The sequence below is a fragment of the Canis aureus genome, chromosome 16 (genome assembly GCF_053574225.1).
Source record: "Canis aureus isolate CA01 chromosome 16, VMU_Caureus_v.1.0, whole genome shotgun sequence".
Taxonomy (NCBI): Eukaryota; Metazoa; Chordata; class Mammalia; order Carnivora; family Canidae; genus Canis; species Canis aureus.
In genome coordinates, this window is record NC_135626.1 from 61,249,221 (window position 1) to 61,266,885 (window position 17,665).

The 17,665-nt window shown below is 58.9% G+C and overlaps 1 protein-coding gene and 1 long non-coding RNA gene across 9 annotated transcripts in view; both read right to left on the bottom strand.

Annotated features, from left to right (window-relative positions):
* Positions 1-17,665, bottom strand: part of RBFOX3 (RNA binding fox-1 homolog 3) — a 447,258-nt gene that overhangs the window by 249,583 nt on the left and 180,010 nt on the right. The window lies entirely within an intron of this gene.
* On the bottom strand, positions 13,596-15,029 carry LOC144285410 (uncharacterized). The gene is made up of 3 exons (XR_013353686.1): positions 14,818-15,029; positions 14,066-14,153; positions 13,596-13,795 (listed from the first exon to the last, which is right to left on the bottom strand). It is a non-coding gene; the product is annotated as an uncharacterized LOC144285410 (long non-coding RNA).

A 17,665-nucleotide genomic window follows, 5' to 3' on the forward strand; every position in this document is an offset into this window, starting at 1 on the left:
ATACTGCCAAAGATGAGAAACCACTTCATGGGGTTCCCACCTCCTCTTCTGGGGCCATGGCGTGGCGGCTGCACCCTGGGGAGCGCGGGAAGCTGTCCTGTCTGATGCAGGACCACCCAACCCCAGCTTCTGAACACAGGATCGCTCCCTGGTGCTTAGAGAGCCTGACACCTCCAGATTCATGGCCCCTTATGGTGACCAAGACGTCAGAAGGGAAGTAGGGAGGTCCAGGGGGCTTATGAGGTCACACCTGGAAGGCTGGGGGCAGGGCCTCTCCCAGGATGCCCTCTAAGCAGTCACACCTGAGGCTGGGGGCCGGGCCTCACTTAGGACCCCACCAAGCAGTCACACCTGGGGCTGGGGGCGGGGCCTCTCCCAGGATCTCTGCCAGCCCCATCACAGGCGAGGCCCTGACCTTGGCAGGTCACCGGCCGGCCTGTGACACCAAAACCAAAGACCTGCACTCTCTGGGCTTGGCCAGATCCTCCCCAAGCACCCCCATGCTGGCACGAGGAAGGGGGCTCAGTCTCCCCGATGCCAAGAAAACAAAATGGAAAAATGTTTTTTTTCTTAAATCGCACTTCCCTAACAGAAAGCTGGGTGCACTGATTTGTACATCCCCGCCGCGGAGCCTCTCCAGACACGGCCTTCTCAGGAGCCTGGTGATGGGGCTCGCAGCAGGGGCCACGCGGGAGGGAAAGCCCAAGCCTGGGGAGCCCCTCCTCTGAGCAGGTGGCCAGCCGGCGCCACCAGGTGTCGGATCGGGGGTACTGCAGCCCGGCAGGTGGTTGGGCTCGACCACAGCGAGAAGGGGAAGAGGAGTGAAAACAAGCGGTCCGTCCCAAAGAGGAGCCTTCCGTGCACCAGGGGCCCTGCAGCCACACAATCCACCACTCGGCCCCGCTCACTCAAGGACACCACCTTACGAGAGTCAACAAAACACACGCATTTTCCTCGTGTTTCCTAATGGTGGGACTCGGGACCCCTATGCCCTCAAGGGCCCGTTCCCAGGCCCCTCCTTCCTTGCAGAAGTGTCTCCCACGGGCTGCCCTCCTTGGGGACTGAGGCCCAGGGCCGCCAGGCACGGTCTCCCATCTCCAGAGCAACCCACTGGTCCCCCAAAGCATGCTATGCGTGTCCCCCTCAGAGACCCTGTGTTTGGGGCAGAGGCAAGGAGAGAAAATGGGAGGAGGAAACCTCATTCCTTCTCTGTCCCTGTAAAAGGGGCAGATACCTGGTATGACGGCCCCCCTTCCCCAGCGCGTCTTAATCCCACCTTCCAGTCCCAGATCCAGGCACTGCCAGGGCTGCTCCATGATGGATCTGTCAGCTTCCAGATGGGAGGCTCCATCTGTGAGCCCCAGGGTATCCGGCCTAGTGGGCAATGGGCAGTGTCCACTTGGACACTGCTGTGGGGCAGAAAGCTAGTCCCAGATGCCATGGCTTGACATGCCAAACTCCTGGCCTGCCCATCCCAAAATGGGATGGTCCTGAGAAAGGGTCCAGGTTACTGGGTGCTATAGATGGAGAGTCTGGGGTATCCAGGTGTAGGAGCACCGGTGCACGCAACAGCCTGAAGGCTAATGCTGTCAGCTCCCATGCAGGTTGAGGTGTGTGCCCACCCCGCACATACACCCTACCTACCCAACATGATAAAGGCATGTCCATGTCCTACGCCCTGGGACCTGGGGATGGGATCTCATTTGGAAGCAGAGTCTTTGCAGGTATAATCAAGGTGAGGAGCTCCAGATGAAGTCATCATGGATCAGGGTGGACCTCACACCCAGTCACAGGGCCAGAGAAAGGAGAGGGAGATGCGCCAGGCCCGGAGAAGGCCCTGTGACCACCGAGGCAGAGATGGAGAGATGCATCTGCCAGCCAAGGATCCCGGCCACCCAGGAGCCGCAGGAGGCAGCGGGAGGCCCGGCAGAGGGAGCGCGGCTCGCCCACACCTTGGTTTCCAAATTCTGGCCTCCAGACCTGTGAGACGATCCATCCATCGTGCTGTCTGAGCGCCCCCAGCGTGGGTCACAGCAGCCACAGGGGACTCCTACTGTCTCCTGCCCACCACACCTTCCCTGTTACCTGGGCAGCGGCTCCGGGGAGCCCAACGCCTGGGAAAGAACAGACAGAAGGGGCCCCGACGACGAGAGCCCCACGTCCTCACAGGCTGCCGAGCCAGCAGCACGCTCAGGGAGAAACGGGGTCTCCGGAGGGGGCAAGGGGAGGGGGGCGTAAGGGGAGCCGGTCCACTTGGCTGAGGCTCAAATTTGGTTTGCACCTCCTTTGCCAGTTCGAGGAAAACAAACGACCTGCAAACTGGATGAATAATGGTGACTCATTACCCCTGATGTGTGATGATGGCTTAATTATTTTCCTAACTGGGGAGAGCCGCTTTCTGACAGCAGGTGCAAATGAATTCTCTCCTGTTTTAAGGAGTGATTGGCCCAGGACAAGCAGAAAACTGGAAAACCTAATTAAACCCGGAGCCTTGTGAAATCAATGGAGTGGGGCGTTTGTTTGCTTGCCGCTGATGGGTGTTAACCGTTCCAAGAGGGGCTGAGGCTCCTGCCCGAGTGGGCGTGGGAGCGACGGGGGGCAGGAGGAGCCAGGAGGGGTGACAGAGACCCCATGTGCGCCCCACAGGGGAAGGGGTCTGGGGGCCTGGCTCTGGGCTCCCGGGCCCCTTCAGCTGTGACTGTGGTCAGCTTTGACTCTCATTTTCCCCATCTGTAAAAAGGGAGGCTGACAGTCACAGGAGCAGAGCCATGGGAGAGCCAGGAAAGAGCCCTGCTTCGGGGTCAGACGGCCCTGGCCTGGATCCTGCAGACCGGCTGGCTCTGATGCGGGTCCAGCTTACCCAGTCCCCCAGAGTCCCCATGTCCTCTTCTCTGACGGGGGACACGGGCAGGGTGGCCGGGAGCCAGGGTGGCAATCCCCTGGGCAAGGAGGCCGCCCATCCACTCCGTTGCTTAGAGGACTGACGTCCCACCGGGAGGCACCCCTGCTTGTCCCTGGCTGAGAGAGAAGAGAAGCTGGGACATGGAAGAAAAAGCTGGCGCCCTTCTGCCTCCCCTGGAGCCCCAGTCACGTCCCTGCCTCTGTCTGGTGGGAACCAGGACGCTCGCCCACCCATCCTCTGGGCTCCCTTGTCCCCGGGACCTGGCGGTTGCTCCTGTGGAACATCTGGCCCTAGTGGCTTCAGCTGCCCTGCACCCGTCACTCCAGGTGGGGCCAAGTCCCCCATGAGCCATTTTGTTCATTCAGAGCCACCTTGAAGTCCCAGTGCCGATCAGAACAGGGTGGCCACTCCAGGGGGCTTCGGGTTCCCCCTCAGGGTCCCCCACCAGTGCCCCTACCTGCCCACTGACCCCCTCAGTTTCCTGCCCATGCTGGGGTGCAAACACGTGGCAAGGATTTGGATGCTCCTGGCTTCTCTCTTCTTGTCTTCCGGGCAGGGCCTGTCCTGCCATCTGGGGTGGTCCCTGCCCCTTCCTGTCTCCTGTGCTCTGCCATTGCTGCCTGCTTCCCTTTCTCTCTGGCATCTCTGCCGGGCACACCTTCTGGATGCTTCTGCTTCCAGAATCCTCTCTTCCTTTTAACTTTTCCATCCACAGGTGAGGCCCCGTCCCCCAGACGAAGGACTACAGGGGACTGAGGGAGGGGGTGGGGGAGAGAAGGAAGCTCAGAGCCGAGGCTGGGGACTCCTAGGGCAGCTGGCTGGCCAGGGTCAGAGAGGGGAGCCCCCCACAGCCCTGCTGGCCTGGGCCAGCTCTGCCTGGGGAGGGGGATGCACAGAGCTGGGGGCTACAGAAATGCCAAGGAGCTCTGGTGCCTTGGCCTGGGTCCCGAGGCATTGGTGAGGATGTGTGGACTGACCACGTCTCCCGGGAGCCTGACGCCACCCTCCCCGCCATACCCAGATCACTCAGCTGGCCTGAGGATGGTAGGAGCACAGATGGACACAAAGGGTTGACCTGGGGGAGGCCAAGAAAGGCCCCGCGTTCCCGCCTCTATTTTATCCAGCCTGGCCCCTGGTGTCCCCACACCCCCTGCACTGGCCCTGTTCCCAGAGCCCCTGCGCAGGGACCCTCCCCCATGTCCATCCCACAGCTTCCAAACACCCAGCAGGCTGGGCCAGCCCCCATTCACTTTTCCATCTCCAGAGCCCAGCGGCATTCCTACCAAACCTCGAATTTTTGGCAATTACCTCTTTCTCGTGTGGGTATTTTGACCTCCCACCTAGTGTGTAAGATCCCAGAAGACAAGACTGAGGGTATTCAAAGAAGTAGATGGTCCCAGGCCACCATCCCCGGCAGGACCTGACGCCTGCTCGAGGCCTCAGATGTGGCTTTGTCTCAAAACCCTGGACCTGCAAGGACCATCCAGCCCACAGCACCGGGTCTGGCTGGGACTCCAAACGTGCACAGGCAGGTGCTGCCGCAGGGCCGGGGAGCGCGCCTGAGGTCTCCAGACCGGAGGTCTCCCTCCGCGCTGGTCCCCAACTGCTTTTTCGCCAGCCTTTTATCACCGACGTTTTCAAACAGGCAGGAAAGTGGAAGGACTCTGGGAGGGACGCCGGTCTACCCACCACCTCGACTCTGCCGCTGACGTTTTACTGCGCTTGCTCTCTCAGATCACCTGTCGCAGGACTTCCGGTGCTTTGGGCACCAGCCGCACGCACCGGTACGAGCCCCCCAGATGTTATGGCATCGTTCACCCGACGGCTCAGGATTTGTTTACGGTTCCTTTTATTCTCTTGAGATGAGAACCTACAGACAATGAAATGCCCAAATCTGTGGTGTCCCACTGGGATGCGCGTGGCCAATGCACACACCTGTCAGCCCTCACCTGTCGGGATGCGACCTTGGACCCCCCCCCCACCACCACCACCACCAGCAGCAGCAGGAACTCTCCTCACCCTTTCCCAGGGGGAAAACACTGTTTTAACTTTTCTCCCCTGTTGACTGGTTTTGCCTATCCTAGAACTTTCTGTAAACGGAACCATGCTTTTCGGCATCTGGTTTCTTTCATCTCGCAAACTGGCTTTGAGGCTCAGCTCTGTTCTTATAGGTCCTAAGAGGCATGTGCTTCTTTCTCACTGCTGCATGATACTCCCCGAGTGACCGTCCCACAGTTTATTTACCGATGGCCCTGCTGATGGACACTTGGCTGGTTTCCATGTCTGCAGAGCTGCCATGAGCATTCTTTCTAGAAATTAGTTTCTCGTTCCTTCTTTGCAATCTGTGCTTCTTTAGTGGCTACAAACAGGTGGAGGAAGGCATAGTCCACCCCACCTCTTCTCCCAGCTGCTCCAGGTATGGGGTCCACCCCTGGGGCCCCACACCACAGCTCTGCAGGGGCAGGGAGGGGTCGGGGGCTAACTCCCCACTGGTGAGAACTGCCCAGTTCCAACTACCCTCCTGCAACACCCGGCTTTCTGTGTCTGGGGAGGACAGGCATCCACTTCCTAGGACCAGTGAGGACCATGCCCCTCGTCTGCCTTGTTCCTCCCTCCAGAAAATCACTTTTTTTCTAGTCGCTGGGAACTGTGGAAAGGGAGACCCTTCCCATGATCTACACGAGGATGGGGACGATGAACCAACGCCCTCACTTCGTATCATGTCCACAAATGTAATGTGATCGCTATCATTATCCTCCCGCTTCCTACCTCCCGAAGGTCATTACCAAACTGCGGAGGGGGCACCTGGGTGGCTCAGCGGTTGAGCTCCTGCCTTCGGCTCAGGGTGTGATCCCGGGGTCCTGGGATCGAGTCCTGCATCGGGCTCCCTGCAGGGAGCCTGCTTCTCCCTCTGCCTGTGTCTCTGCCTCTCTCTCTCTGCGTTTCTCATGAATAAATAAATAAAATCTTTTTTTAAAGAATGAAAAACAAACAAACTGCAGAGAATTAGCTCCACCAGGTGACAAGGTTTGATCCATAGGGTCCTGGGGACACATTTGCTGAAGTGGACTGGCCGCTCCACGGAAGCGGATGCCTGATGCCTGTGCAGTGGGCCAACTGTCTGAGCGTGTGCCCCCCAAACTCACATGTGAGGGTATCTGGGGGTGGGGCGGTGGGAGGTGATTAGGAGGCAGCCTTCACAGGCCACGAAGCCGGTTCTCACCAGGGCCAAGTCAGCCGCCCGTGACAGTGACCTCCCCGCCCCCAGAGCCATGAGGATACACGGCCAGTGTTTTGTAATCGTAGCCCCGAGCTGAGACGACCCAACAATCTGCAGTGTTTACTGACTTCCCCCATGTGAGGAGCAATACCCTGGGCATGCAGAGCCCGTCTCCCGGAGCCTACCAGCCGACAAGGCAGGCATGTGTGCTTCTGCAGGAGGGCGGGGGAGCCACCGCCGCTTACTTACCATGTCTGCACCTACCTACGTGGGCTTATTAGCAAAAGCCACGACACACACCTCTTGAATGAACAAATTGCAGACCCATAAAAGAAAGGTCTTGGAGGACCCGCCCCCTGCTAAGAGGTCACCCCCCAAAGGGTGCGGGGAAGGTGGGGGCTTCCTCTTTCCTCTGACGTGCTTCCCACTGTGGAAATGCTCAGCCTGCTTGTCCTGCCTGCCCTCAAGGAAGCACGCAAACTGCTGGACAGACAGAATCACACACACACACGACATAGGACCCCTCAGGCCCGCGTCTGCTTGGACTCCAATCAGAAGGTAAGAGTCATGTGGAGAGCAGGGGGTCCCCTTGGGAGTGGGGGACACGGAGGATGGGGGGCTTCGGCGGGACGCAAGGAGGAAGGAGGCGCATGGGGCAGATCCCAGTGTGGGCGCCAGGGGACGCAGGAGCGCAGCGGCCCTCCCAGAGGGCTCCCCAGAGAAGCCCTCCCCCCACAGGCTTTGGTCGGTAAGATACAAGCCACAGGGAATCGTTCCTCTATTCGCTGACATCCCAAGAACACCTACTGTGTGCCAGGCCAGGTGCTCGGCTGGAGGCCAGAGTGAAGTCAGACGGCAGCTGCTCCTCCAGGGAGTGTGGCCGTGGCGGGGAGATACGCACCAGCTTGTCTACAGCATGAACTCCAGCAGCCAGCTTGTCCCCGCTGGCCTCCCACCTGACCTGCAGCTCCGAGACCCCGTGGGGCGCCTCTGTCCCCAAGGTGCCAGCTGCTCCATCTATGACGTGGGGCAATGGGAGGCCAGTGGGGATCAACTGCCACGCTGGCTATGCGTGGGCAGAGCGATGGCCCCAGGGAGCACCCGGGGGGCACCGGCGATTTCTACCCACGTCACCCTGGAGAGACGTGCCCCCGCAGAGGACCAGTACATCCACAGGAAGAAGCCACACAGGGTGGGCTGAAGGACCGTACCCTGAGCTGGGACATGCCACTGTGTCCAGCAATCCCCGCCACTCGACCCCCTGCGCAGGTTCCCCAACCTGGATGCCCGCCTCCGTGGCCAAGTGAACACCTGACTCATCTGGATAACAACCAGAATTATAACAACAGGTTAACCTGAGCTGATAAAATAAGCACCATCATTTTTCTTGAGCTAATGGTCTCTCATATCAAGTAAATTTTTTTTTTTTTTACTGAGGTGAAGTTACCCATGACACAAAATGAACTGCTTTAAGGCAGACGGTTCCATGGCATCTAGTAGTCTAGGGTGTCGCGCCACACCACCCCAGCTGGTTGCATTTCCATCACTCCACAACAAGGCCCCTCACCTCTGAAGCAACCTTCCCCCGTGGTCTCCCCGCCTCTGCCCAGCCCCCCACCCCTGGCAACCACTACTCTACTTTCCGTCTCCGTGGACTTGCCTATTCTGGATTCCTCGTTCATCCACTACAGACTTTTGTGTCTAGCTGTTCTGCTGAGATGTTTTTGGGGTTTTTCTGCATTGGTTGAACGCTTTTTCCCCATTGGAGAGACCATGGTTTACCATCACCTGCTGGTGGGTGCCATGGTTTGCCGTCACCGCTGGTGGGTGCTATGGTTTACAGTCACGTGGTGGTGGGTGCCATGGTTTACCGTCACCTGCTGGTGGGCACTATGGTTTACCATCACCCGCTGGTAGACACTTAAGTTGCCCACCTCCTGGACCTATAGGTACAGCTACAAGCATACATGCCCATGTAACTACAGGAGAATGTGCTCCCAGTTTTGAGAAGGTTCATATCTAGGAATGGAACTGCTCGGTCACACGGTGTATCTGTGTTTCCAACCCTCCGAGGAGCCATCTCTGCCTTCCAGAGTGGCTGCATTACGTTCTGTTCCCTCCAGCAACGCACGAGCAGCGTGTGAACTGCTCTGTCTCCATATCCTCCCCAACACTTGTTACTACCTGTTTGTTTTTATCCTGGTGGTATATAAAGTGGCTGCCAACAAACTCTTCACACACTTGACCTTCTGAAATCCATAAGTGATACTCAGGGGGGTCGCTGGCATGATGCCTCTTGTCCATATGGAAAAGTCTGAGCAAGAAGCGAAGTGCAAAAGGGCAGGGAGCCAGGACGTCATGTCTAAAACCCCAGAGCAGGTGGGCGCAAGACCTGGAGCTGGCAGCCGGGGTTCACACATCCTCCCCAGACTCCTTCTGGGAGCCCACCAGCATGGGGCTATCACTATCGGCCACTGCTCCTGTGGCACCGGGCAGGTTCCCTCCCCCAGATAAGATCAGGTGTAATGACCGCTGCCAGGGCATGTCTTCCCAAGGCCCGGGCACCCGGCACCGCCCGGCAGCATCAGTGCTTGATCAACTCACGATGGTTATGTACTGCTGTCCTGCCCCCTGTTTTCTGTGTGTGTTCTAGCTTCTGAACCTACTGAAGTGTCCCGAAGACATCTGTGTAGGGGGATCGGGGCACCTCAAAGCACAGCACTGGTTAAAACGCAGATGCAAAAACCACCAAACCCTGTTCTTGACTTGACTATGGTTACCCGAGGCACTCTTGGGCCAGGACCTTTGCACGCACTGCTTCCTCAGCATGGAATGTTCTTCTCGTGGAGACAACCCAGCCTACGGGCACCAGCTCTGGGGCTCTCTGCCCTCCCTCCAGGCTAGAGGAGCTGTTCCCCCTTAGGGCTCCCCTCTCCTGGCCCCTCTTCCTCTGTCCTGTAACCACCTGCCTTCTTGTCTACAGGTGCGTGTCCCCCACCCACATCCTTACCCACCGATGAGGCTATAGATCCACAAGGGCAGGACCAGTCAGATTCTCATGTGTATGTCCCGTCTCCTATGGCGCTTTGACACAGAGCATTCATTCACTCGTTTATTTAATCACCCAACAAATAGTCGTTGAGCACCTACTGTGTGCCAGGCCCGCCGACAAGCCCAGCTACCGCCTCACGGAGTGTGGCTGAGTCTTCACGGTATGTGTGTTGTGTAGACAAAGATGTGAATGCTCATAGTGGGGCCAATTATATGAGCCATGAGATTGTGTGCATGTGTGTATGTGCATGCATGAGTGTGATGTGTGTATAGGTGTGTTTGCATGTACGTGGGAGCGTTGAGATGTGCTGAGTGTGTGTACATGTGCATGCAAGAGTGTGCATGGTATGTGTTTTCATATGTATTGTGCATGAGTGTGAGGTGTGCATGGTGTGTGTGTCTGTATGGGTGAGTGTGTGGATGGACGTGTATATACGAGTGTGTGTGGTTATATGCAGATATACTTATGAACGTGTGTGTATGACGAGTATGCCATACAGTATGTGTGTATCATGTGTGTGCTGTACACGTGTGGACACGTGTGGACAGGCAGACCCCCGGGGCCCCAACCTCCCATCCCCATCAAGTTTTCACCGCGGCGCCCAGCCAGCCGCAGGCAGAGAAGGGAAGCTACCTCTGCCCCGTGCTCTTTCAGCCACTCCCAGGGAAAAGGAAATTGGGCACTTGCCCAAAGGCTCTGCTGATTTTTAAGAGAATGGGGGATGGACAATTGCCTGCAAATGTCTCTTGCAGATGGAATTCATCAACAGGTGAGAGAGACCAAAACAAAACACCCAGACCAACCCAGATCGTCCTCGTCCGGGGAGGGCTGCCGCTCGGTCCTCCCGGTTCGCATTCTGTGCAAGCTGTCTCCTCCTCCGGCTAAAAGTGGCTGGGGGCTGCGAAGGCTGAGGGCTCTCAACTTCCTAATGTCGGGTCCAGATTACCCTAAAGGAAGGTGGCTGGTCCCTGAGCCGAGAGGGTCTGGTTCTCTTTCAAAACCTACTGCAGCCACATGGCCTCCAGAACCCCACATCGCCCCAAGTCAGGGAGTATGGTGCGGTGTGGGGAGAAACCGCAGCACAAAATGACGTCCGCCCACTGGAGTCCTCACACGGCACAGCCCATGAACCTGCTGGAAGGTGCCAAAAGCCCCCGCCTCCCACCCCGAAGTAAGGACTGCAAGCCTCATCCTCTCCCTGTGGCTGACGGCACTTGGGAAGCAGGTGTTCACCTGGAGCGTGGAAACCCAAGGCTGGGGGAAGAGCCACGACCACACACCCCCAAGACTGGCTTCTTTCTTTCCCTTTTGCAGGCCCACACCTGGGTGGTAGTGATGGGGGGAAGCGGGGAAGCACAGGGTGCTGGGCAGCCAGCAGTGAGCCCACTTGGGCCCCAGCCCGGGAAGTGCACACACCTGCACGCCCAGCCTGTGCCATCCTTCTGGGGCCTGGCCAGCAGCCGCTCGCGTTGGCTTCCACAGGGCACACAGCTGCCATGCCATCTGCAGCACAGCCGGCAGCCCTGGGCCCTGTGCCCTGGGCAAGTGGCCCCACCAGCCCCGCATGGGCTGGAGGTAGAGATACTGGGACCTGCCCAGCTGCCCTGAGCAGGTGGCCAGGGGTTCTGGGGAGCAGGTGTGGGCGGCACACAGGGAGGCAGGAGAGATGGTGCCCCCTCTGCAGGGACATGCTCGGGACGGGTTAACGCAGGCTGGGTTTGAGCAGCCTCCTTCCAGGGCCTGCTGCCCCCACAAACACTCTGGCCCTGCTCCCAAGCCCCTCAGGGTCCCACTCCCGTCCACACGAGGGCCTTGCCGGCAGCATTTTCTAATAAAGCGCAAATCAGCAATGGCCTTGCTGAGGAATGAAAGAAAGACCAAAAAGAAAAAAAAAAAAAATCACTGTAAACAAAATCCCTGTCACCATGGAAACCATTAAAAATAGCTTGCCCACCCCACTCCCTTCTTCCCGGGTAATGTACAGCTGAGTGCCTTCACACCACATTATTATTACTCTTTAATGATGAATGATCTCTCCCTTTCCATAGAAAGATGGATCAGCACACGAAACTTCCCAAACGGAGCCCCACGTTAGGACGCATCTGAAGGTGGACTGCGTGGGGGCTGCGGGCTTTCAACACGGTTAACCCCGTCTGTTCCACTCAGTCTTGCCATCCGTCCGTCCATCTGCCTGTCTGCTCCGAGGTCATGCGGATAGGGGAAGCTGGCCTGGCTGTGCTGAGGGGAAGCAGAGCCCCACAGAGGTGGTCCCGTGGGGAGAACCAAACACACGGGTCCTCCTGCTGGGGCCAGAGGGCTCTGGTCTCGGCCCCCGTGGGCAACGATGGGGTGGCATCTGGCCACTTACCTGGTCATCTCTTAAATACCCATGACTATAGGAGGAACAGCCGGATGACTGGCTGGCCTGGCAGTGGGGGGCTGGGATGGAGCCAGGGCTGCAGGAGAGGCCAGCACTGTCCCACCCTCCATCCCCGGGGGGCTGCCCGGCCACCGATTCCCCGCCACTGCCAGCACGCACCAGCAGCCTCCATGGCCCACCGCCTCTCCCGAGTGGATGAACCCATGCTGTGACCATCTCTGCTGGGCTGCAATGTCACCAGCAGCGATCTGAGTCTGGGGCACTCAAGTGACCTCTGAGACCACTCAGAAGCTCAGGCTGCATCTGTGAGGACCTCCAAGCCTTGATCCCTCGGTCCTGAAAAGCAGGACAGAACCTTTGTATGCTTGAAAGCCCAGGCGGTTCCGAACGGGCAAAGCCCTGACTCGCAGAACTCCACCCACGGAGGGGCATGGGCGGCAGAGCAAGGGGTCATAGGGCAGTGTGCATGTGCTGGGGGGAGGTGGGGGCCAGGCTGCGGACCCTGAGAGGGGCTCCCCACTCCCTGGAGCCAGCCCCTCCCACCTCCCAAGTGGAGACCCAGACACAGGAAAGTAGGATGTAGTTGGTGGGTTGGGTGGGGGGAGGCCAGGGGCCGGGGCAGGGGGCACAGGGAGTTAGTGTGTGACGAGGGCAGATTCAGTTTTGGGAAGTGAAGAAAGTTCTGGAGGTGGATGGTGGTGATGGTTGCACAACAACATGAATGGATGTAATGCCACTGAGCTGCACGCTTGAATGTGGTTAAAATGGTAATTTATCTGTTATGTGTATTTGGCCACATTGTTTTTTAAAAGCAGAATAGTCTCTGGGCTGCCCCATATGCTGCATGCCGCGGGGTGTCCCTCCCTACGTGCACCTGCTCTCCTCAACACACACACTCATGTCTTCCACACTAAAAGTCAGCCAAGTGCTTTCAACAACAAAAGAAAGGTACCTGCCCCCAATTTTTTCTCCATCAGATAATCTCCTAAAGCAACTCCAAGGACAAGGATCCAAGCTGATCCTGCAATAGGAGGCTTCCGGGAGGGAGCGCTACTCAGCGCTGCTCACCTGGTACAATCAAGTGACACACCGTGTGTGCCAGCCAGGTGCCGCACACAGACACCCACGTACAGGGCGGTGGCCGGACGTGAGGCTCAGTCCCCCACCAGCATCTCGGCTCTGGGCGGCTTCTCACAGCAAAGATCCAGAGAGAGCCTCGGAGGGGACAGACCAGAACCAAGACAGAGAGACGGGAGGGGCCGTGCCAAGTGCCCGCAGTGTCCCCCGGGTCTGGTGCTCAGGGAGAGACGAGGGAGAGAAGTCCCCACGCACAAAGTGAGCACAGGGTCTGAGGAGCATTACCCCGCAGCTTCCCTCTTCCTCACACCACCTCCCTGTGTCCGTGGGCTGCGCTGCCACGTGTGTGTACACGTCTGTGTGTTTCAGACCTACTGCTGTCGGCACCGGGATGATGGAGGCCAAGCCTAGTGCCAGGGCACAGCCCGTCCACCCCGGGAACCATCCACGAGGAACGCAAACACGGCAGCAGCTCCTAGAGCACAGACCACTGCCAGCCGCCGCCCATCTGCCCCGGGCCTACCTCCCTCCTGTGATGGCCCATCGCGGGGATTCACCAGAAAGCCAAGGACACACCAGAGCGCCACCTCGGCCAAGACCTGTGCGTTTGCAGGTTTCACGTGGGAGGTCAAAGCGGACCTTCAGAAATGCACGGCAAGCAACTCGTGTTTGCTGGCTAGTAATGGTGGATGCCTGTACGCGAGCGTGTGCGCACGTGTGTGCACGGGATCCAGGGGCACCCAGGGTGCCTGCAGCTCGGCCACATTAAACCTCGTGATCTCGGGGAAGCCCCCTAACCTCTGACCCTTGGTGACTCCATCTCCGCGTGGGGGAGAAGCGACTTACCCCCCTCCCAGCCCCCCACGAGCCCCCTCACGGAGTGACGGTGGGGGTCAGGTGTGTTGACAAACACAAAAGCATCATGGAAAAAACGGAGCAGCAAGGAGTTGTAAGGCGTGGCTCTTATTGTGCAAGTCTGGATGCCCCTGGCCTCCCCCCCAGTCCTTTCTTGTAGTAGAATCACGAGTCATATGAGATTAGCAGGTGTGTTTCCTTTTAGGCAAATCTGAGGTTTAAAAGACACAAATTGGCTGATGGTTCACTTGACAAAGTTTCCCTTGATGTGGAAAGAGAAAGATCCCAGGCGCATTTTAAAAGTACTGCCTTAAAAAAAAAAAAAAAAAAAAAAAAACTGTTTATGCACATGGTCGTTCAGAACGTACATGGTGCACCGGGTCAGGGACTTCCCGTCAGAACACGCCCACCAGCTGGGGGCCTGTGGGAAGAGAGGGCCCAGCGCCCCCAGGACGTCTCCTGCCTCAGGGAGGTCTCCGGGGGCCTCCGAGGGCATAGCAATTCTCGGGCAGGCCAGGAAAGCAGGAGGGCCCCCTCCACCAGCAAACCGCGCCCCACATGCCTCTTCTACTGGCTGACCTGAACCCGTATTTTTCAGCTCCTGTCAACTCGAACCGTGAGCACAGCTTCTCCGGGTTCTGCGAGTCCGTCCAGCGAATTACGGAACCTGCGAGTGGTTTCGGAACGCCTGCAACTCGAAGCTGCTGTCGGAAGCCAGGGTGGTCTCGTGCGGCCAGCTGCCTCCCCCGTGCGGGGCCCCTGAGCCCCCGCTGCTGCCCCAGCGCCAGGGCCGCCCCCCCCCCCCGCCTGCCATACCCGTCGGGCGACGTCATCCCCAGACCCCTTGCTCTACAGAAAAGCACAACGGAAATGGTCCAACATGGGGAGGGACACACACGGCCTCACTCAGACGTGAAGCCACAGATGCCAACACCGCACGCAGCTGGGCAGGGAGGCCACACAGGGGATGCGGGCTCCTTGTCAGCAAGGGACATCCAAAGACTCCCAGCCCTGGGCATCCCACAAAGACGCAGCGAGACAACACAGGGCAGGGGATGGAGGTGGGGGGACCCCTTTGAGGCCAGAGGAAGGGAGAGGGAGGGAGGTAAGCAGACCCAGGAGATAAAGACTGAAGGACCCCAGGGAGCTAGGTGGCCTGGAAGTCCCCGGGCTCAGCCCCAGCAGCCTCCGTGGCCACCACCCACCCTCAGCAATGCCCCCCCTGCACCCCCTCCTCCGACACTACTTGGCCGCCCCCAGAGAACCACAGGGGCACCCCCACCCCGCAGGGCCGGAATGATGAAAAATGAAAGGAAGCAGAAGGAAAGCACCTCATTTTTCAACGTGATGTGTCAAAGTGGAGCCATGGAATCTCGTTTCTTTAGGGCTTTGCTGGCCGGGACCCAAGGCAGGGCTGTCCTGCGAGGCCTACCCCACCATGGGGGGCTGTGCAGGCAGAGAACTGTCCCGACTCCATTCCACTGAGGGGGACGCCTGTGGTGGATCCGTTGGAGCAACCGCCACTCTCGGGGGCTGAGTCAGGTATGGAGCTGGCTGGGCCCAGAACTTTATGACAGTCCCCCCCACCCACCCAAAGGACCTCAGGAGACAGGTGTGCCTGCTGTCGGCCCTGCAGAGATGGGGCACCCAGGGAGGGAGCCGGGGAGCAGAGGGGAGGTGTGAGGGGCCTCGTGCACACTTCAGCACCAGCCCCGTCTGGGCGAGGCTGGGACCTCAGGGAAGCCGAGACCCCTCGGAAGACAGGGAAGCAGAAAGAAGCGTGTGGGGAGCAGTTGGGAGCCACTGGGGAAGGCCCGCCCCAGTACCGGCAGCGGACACCCGGTTTCCTTAGGAAATCATGGGCCGTCCTCCCTGCCCGTGTGGTCCACACGCCAGCCCTTGCAGCACATATCCCAGCCCCATCAAGCTCAGCTGGCCTCCATGGGCTGGGGTGTGCAGAGGGCACCCCGATGTAGGCGGTGCCCCCCAGCAGGTGCAGATGGGGTTCCTGCCCCCTCCCCGCACACCTGTCCCTGCAGCTGTCGGGTGGATATGCAGCTGACCTCGGTCAGGCAAAGGGGACTCCAGGGCCTTTGCAGGTTTCAGAACTGCACACATGTAGCCCGGCAGCTCCCCTGTCGGTCTGGGCACCCAAGCCAGGCACCGGGTCCCCAGCTCCTCCCCTCCATCACCACCTGCCGTGGACTGAACTGTGTCCCCCCAAATTCCTAGGTTGTTGTTTCGGTGCAAGTACTTGGAGATGGGCCTTTGGGAAGGTAATTAAGGTCAACTGAGGTCATAAGGGTGGGGCCCTGGGGCCCAACTGGCTCAGGTCAAGACCCCAGGGTCCCAGGACCAGGTCCCGCATCAGGCTCCCCACAGGGAGCCGGCTTCTCCCTCTGACTTTATCTCTGCCTCTCTCTGTGTCTCTCATGAATAAATAAAATCTTGAAAAAAAAATAAGGGTGGGGCCCTACCCAGGAGAGTTAGTGTCCTTGTAGAAAGAGATCCTAAGGGCACTAAGCACCAATCTTCCTCCCACCTGTACAGAGGGAAGGCCACATGGGGACACAGTTCCTCACATGCTTACACACCCACACACGTGCACTGCACACACACACACACACAATTTCCTTGTGGCTCCTTGTCCAACTATTTCACAAAGGTGGCTGTTGGCTGGGGCACACGACCCAGGACACAGTCCTGAGCCTAGCCGTGGCTGACACACATCACCTGATGTGGCCACTATAGGACCCCTGTGTCCACAGGGCCCCTGGCAGCAGCATCCCATCCCTCCTCCCCTGGCAGTGGGTGTCCAGGTCACCTGTCCCTCTCGGCCCGAAGAAAGGTGGCTGCAGGAGGGCAGCCACCATGACACACACCTGCCCTCCTCCCTGCCTCTCGGCCCCCATAGTGCCTGCTCCCTGATGGGGACACAGCACAAATGACTGCGTCTCCACCGTTGTACCTGGGAGCCATGGTGTACACTGGGGATCCCACTGAGCTGTGTGAGGCATGGGAGGATGTGCGCCAGGGTGGAGCTGCAGGGGCTGGTGGGGGCTGTCCTGCAGAGTCACCCCCGTCACCCAAAGGGGCGCCTCCAAGCCTGTGGCCACCCATAGCCCACCTCTCACGTCCAGCCCCTTGGCCAGTGTCTGGAGCCTGCCCAGGCTGGCCCCACCTGTCCTCTTGTCCCCCATGTGCGGCTCCATCCCCCCGTTCATCCGAGTCTCCCCTTCTTTTAGCAAGACCCACTCACAGGAAGCCTCTGTGATGGACTTTGTGGCTATGGGCCAGGTTCCCTCCAATGTGGTGACTCTGTCATCCAGGCACACTGGACATGGCCACGTGGTGCTGACCTGTGGGGTAGATGATGCTTTCTGCACACCCCTGCCTGTTCCCCCGAGCCAGGAAATGCTCAAACGTCCCAACGTCCCACCAAACCCCCCCCACCTGCCACCTCTGCCTGCTGGCAGCTCTCCCCGGAGTCTCTCCCCCCAGAACAGGGCCCTTTCACCGTGAAGGCCGACGAGACGACCCTCACACCTGTGCACACACACACGTGTCCCTGCGTACATATACACACTCACACGTACCCTCATGCCTGTGCACACACATGTGCCTACGTACACATACTCACACATACCCTCATGCCTGTGCACACACACGCCTGGGTGCACATACACTCACACATACCCTCATGCCTGTGCACACACGTGTGCCTGGGTGCACATACACACTCTCACGTACCCTCACGCCTGTGCACACACATACCCTCACACGCACATCCACATGCATGCTCCAGGGATGGTGGCCAGTGACCACTCCAATCCACCATGCTGAGGGCCTCTAGGATGCTCACGGGTCCTATCCTTGTCCCCAGACCATGACCTGTGGGGAGAGGGACAGAGAGGACACCGGGGAGAGGGCTGGCAAGTAGTGGGTGGCAGCAAGGTGAGGTGGGGAGGAAAGACATGAAGGCCCAAGGAGAGAACCCACAAATCTGGGCCTGGAAGGGGAAGACCAGCTACAGAACTGGGCCAGATGTGCACTGACGGTCCTTTCTTGTCTGGCCCTTTAGGTAGCAACTTTGCTAAGAAGCGTGGTGCAGGGTGGGCTGCCAGTGACGGTGGGGCTGGGTTTCCATGAGCGGGGCTGAGGTGCCCAGCCTGGACCTGT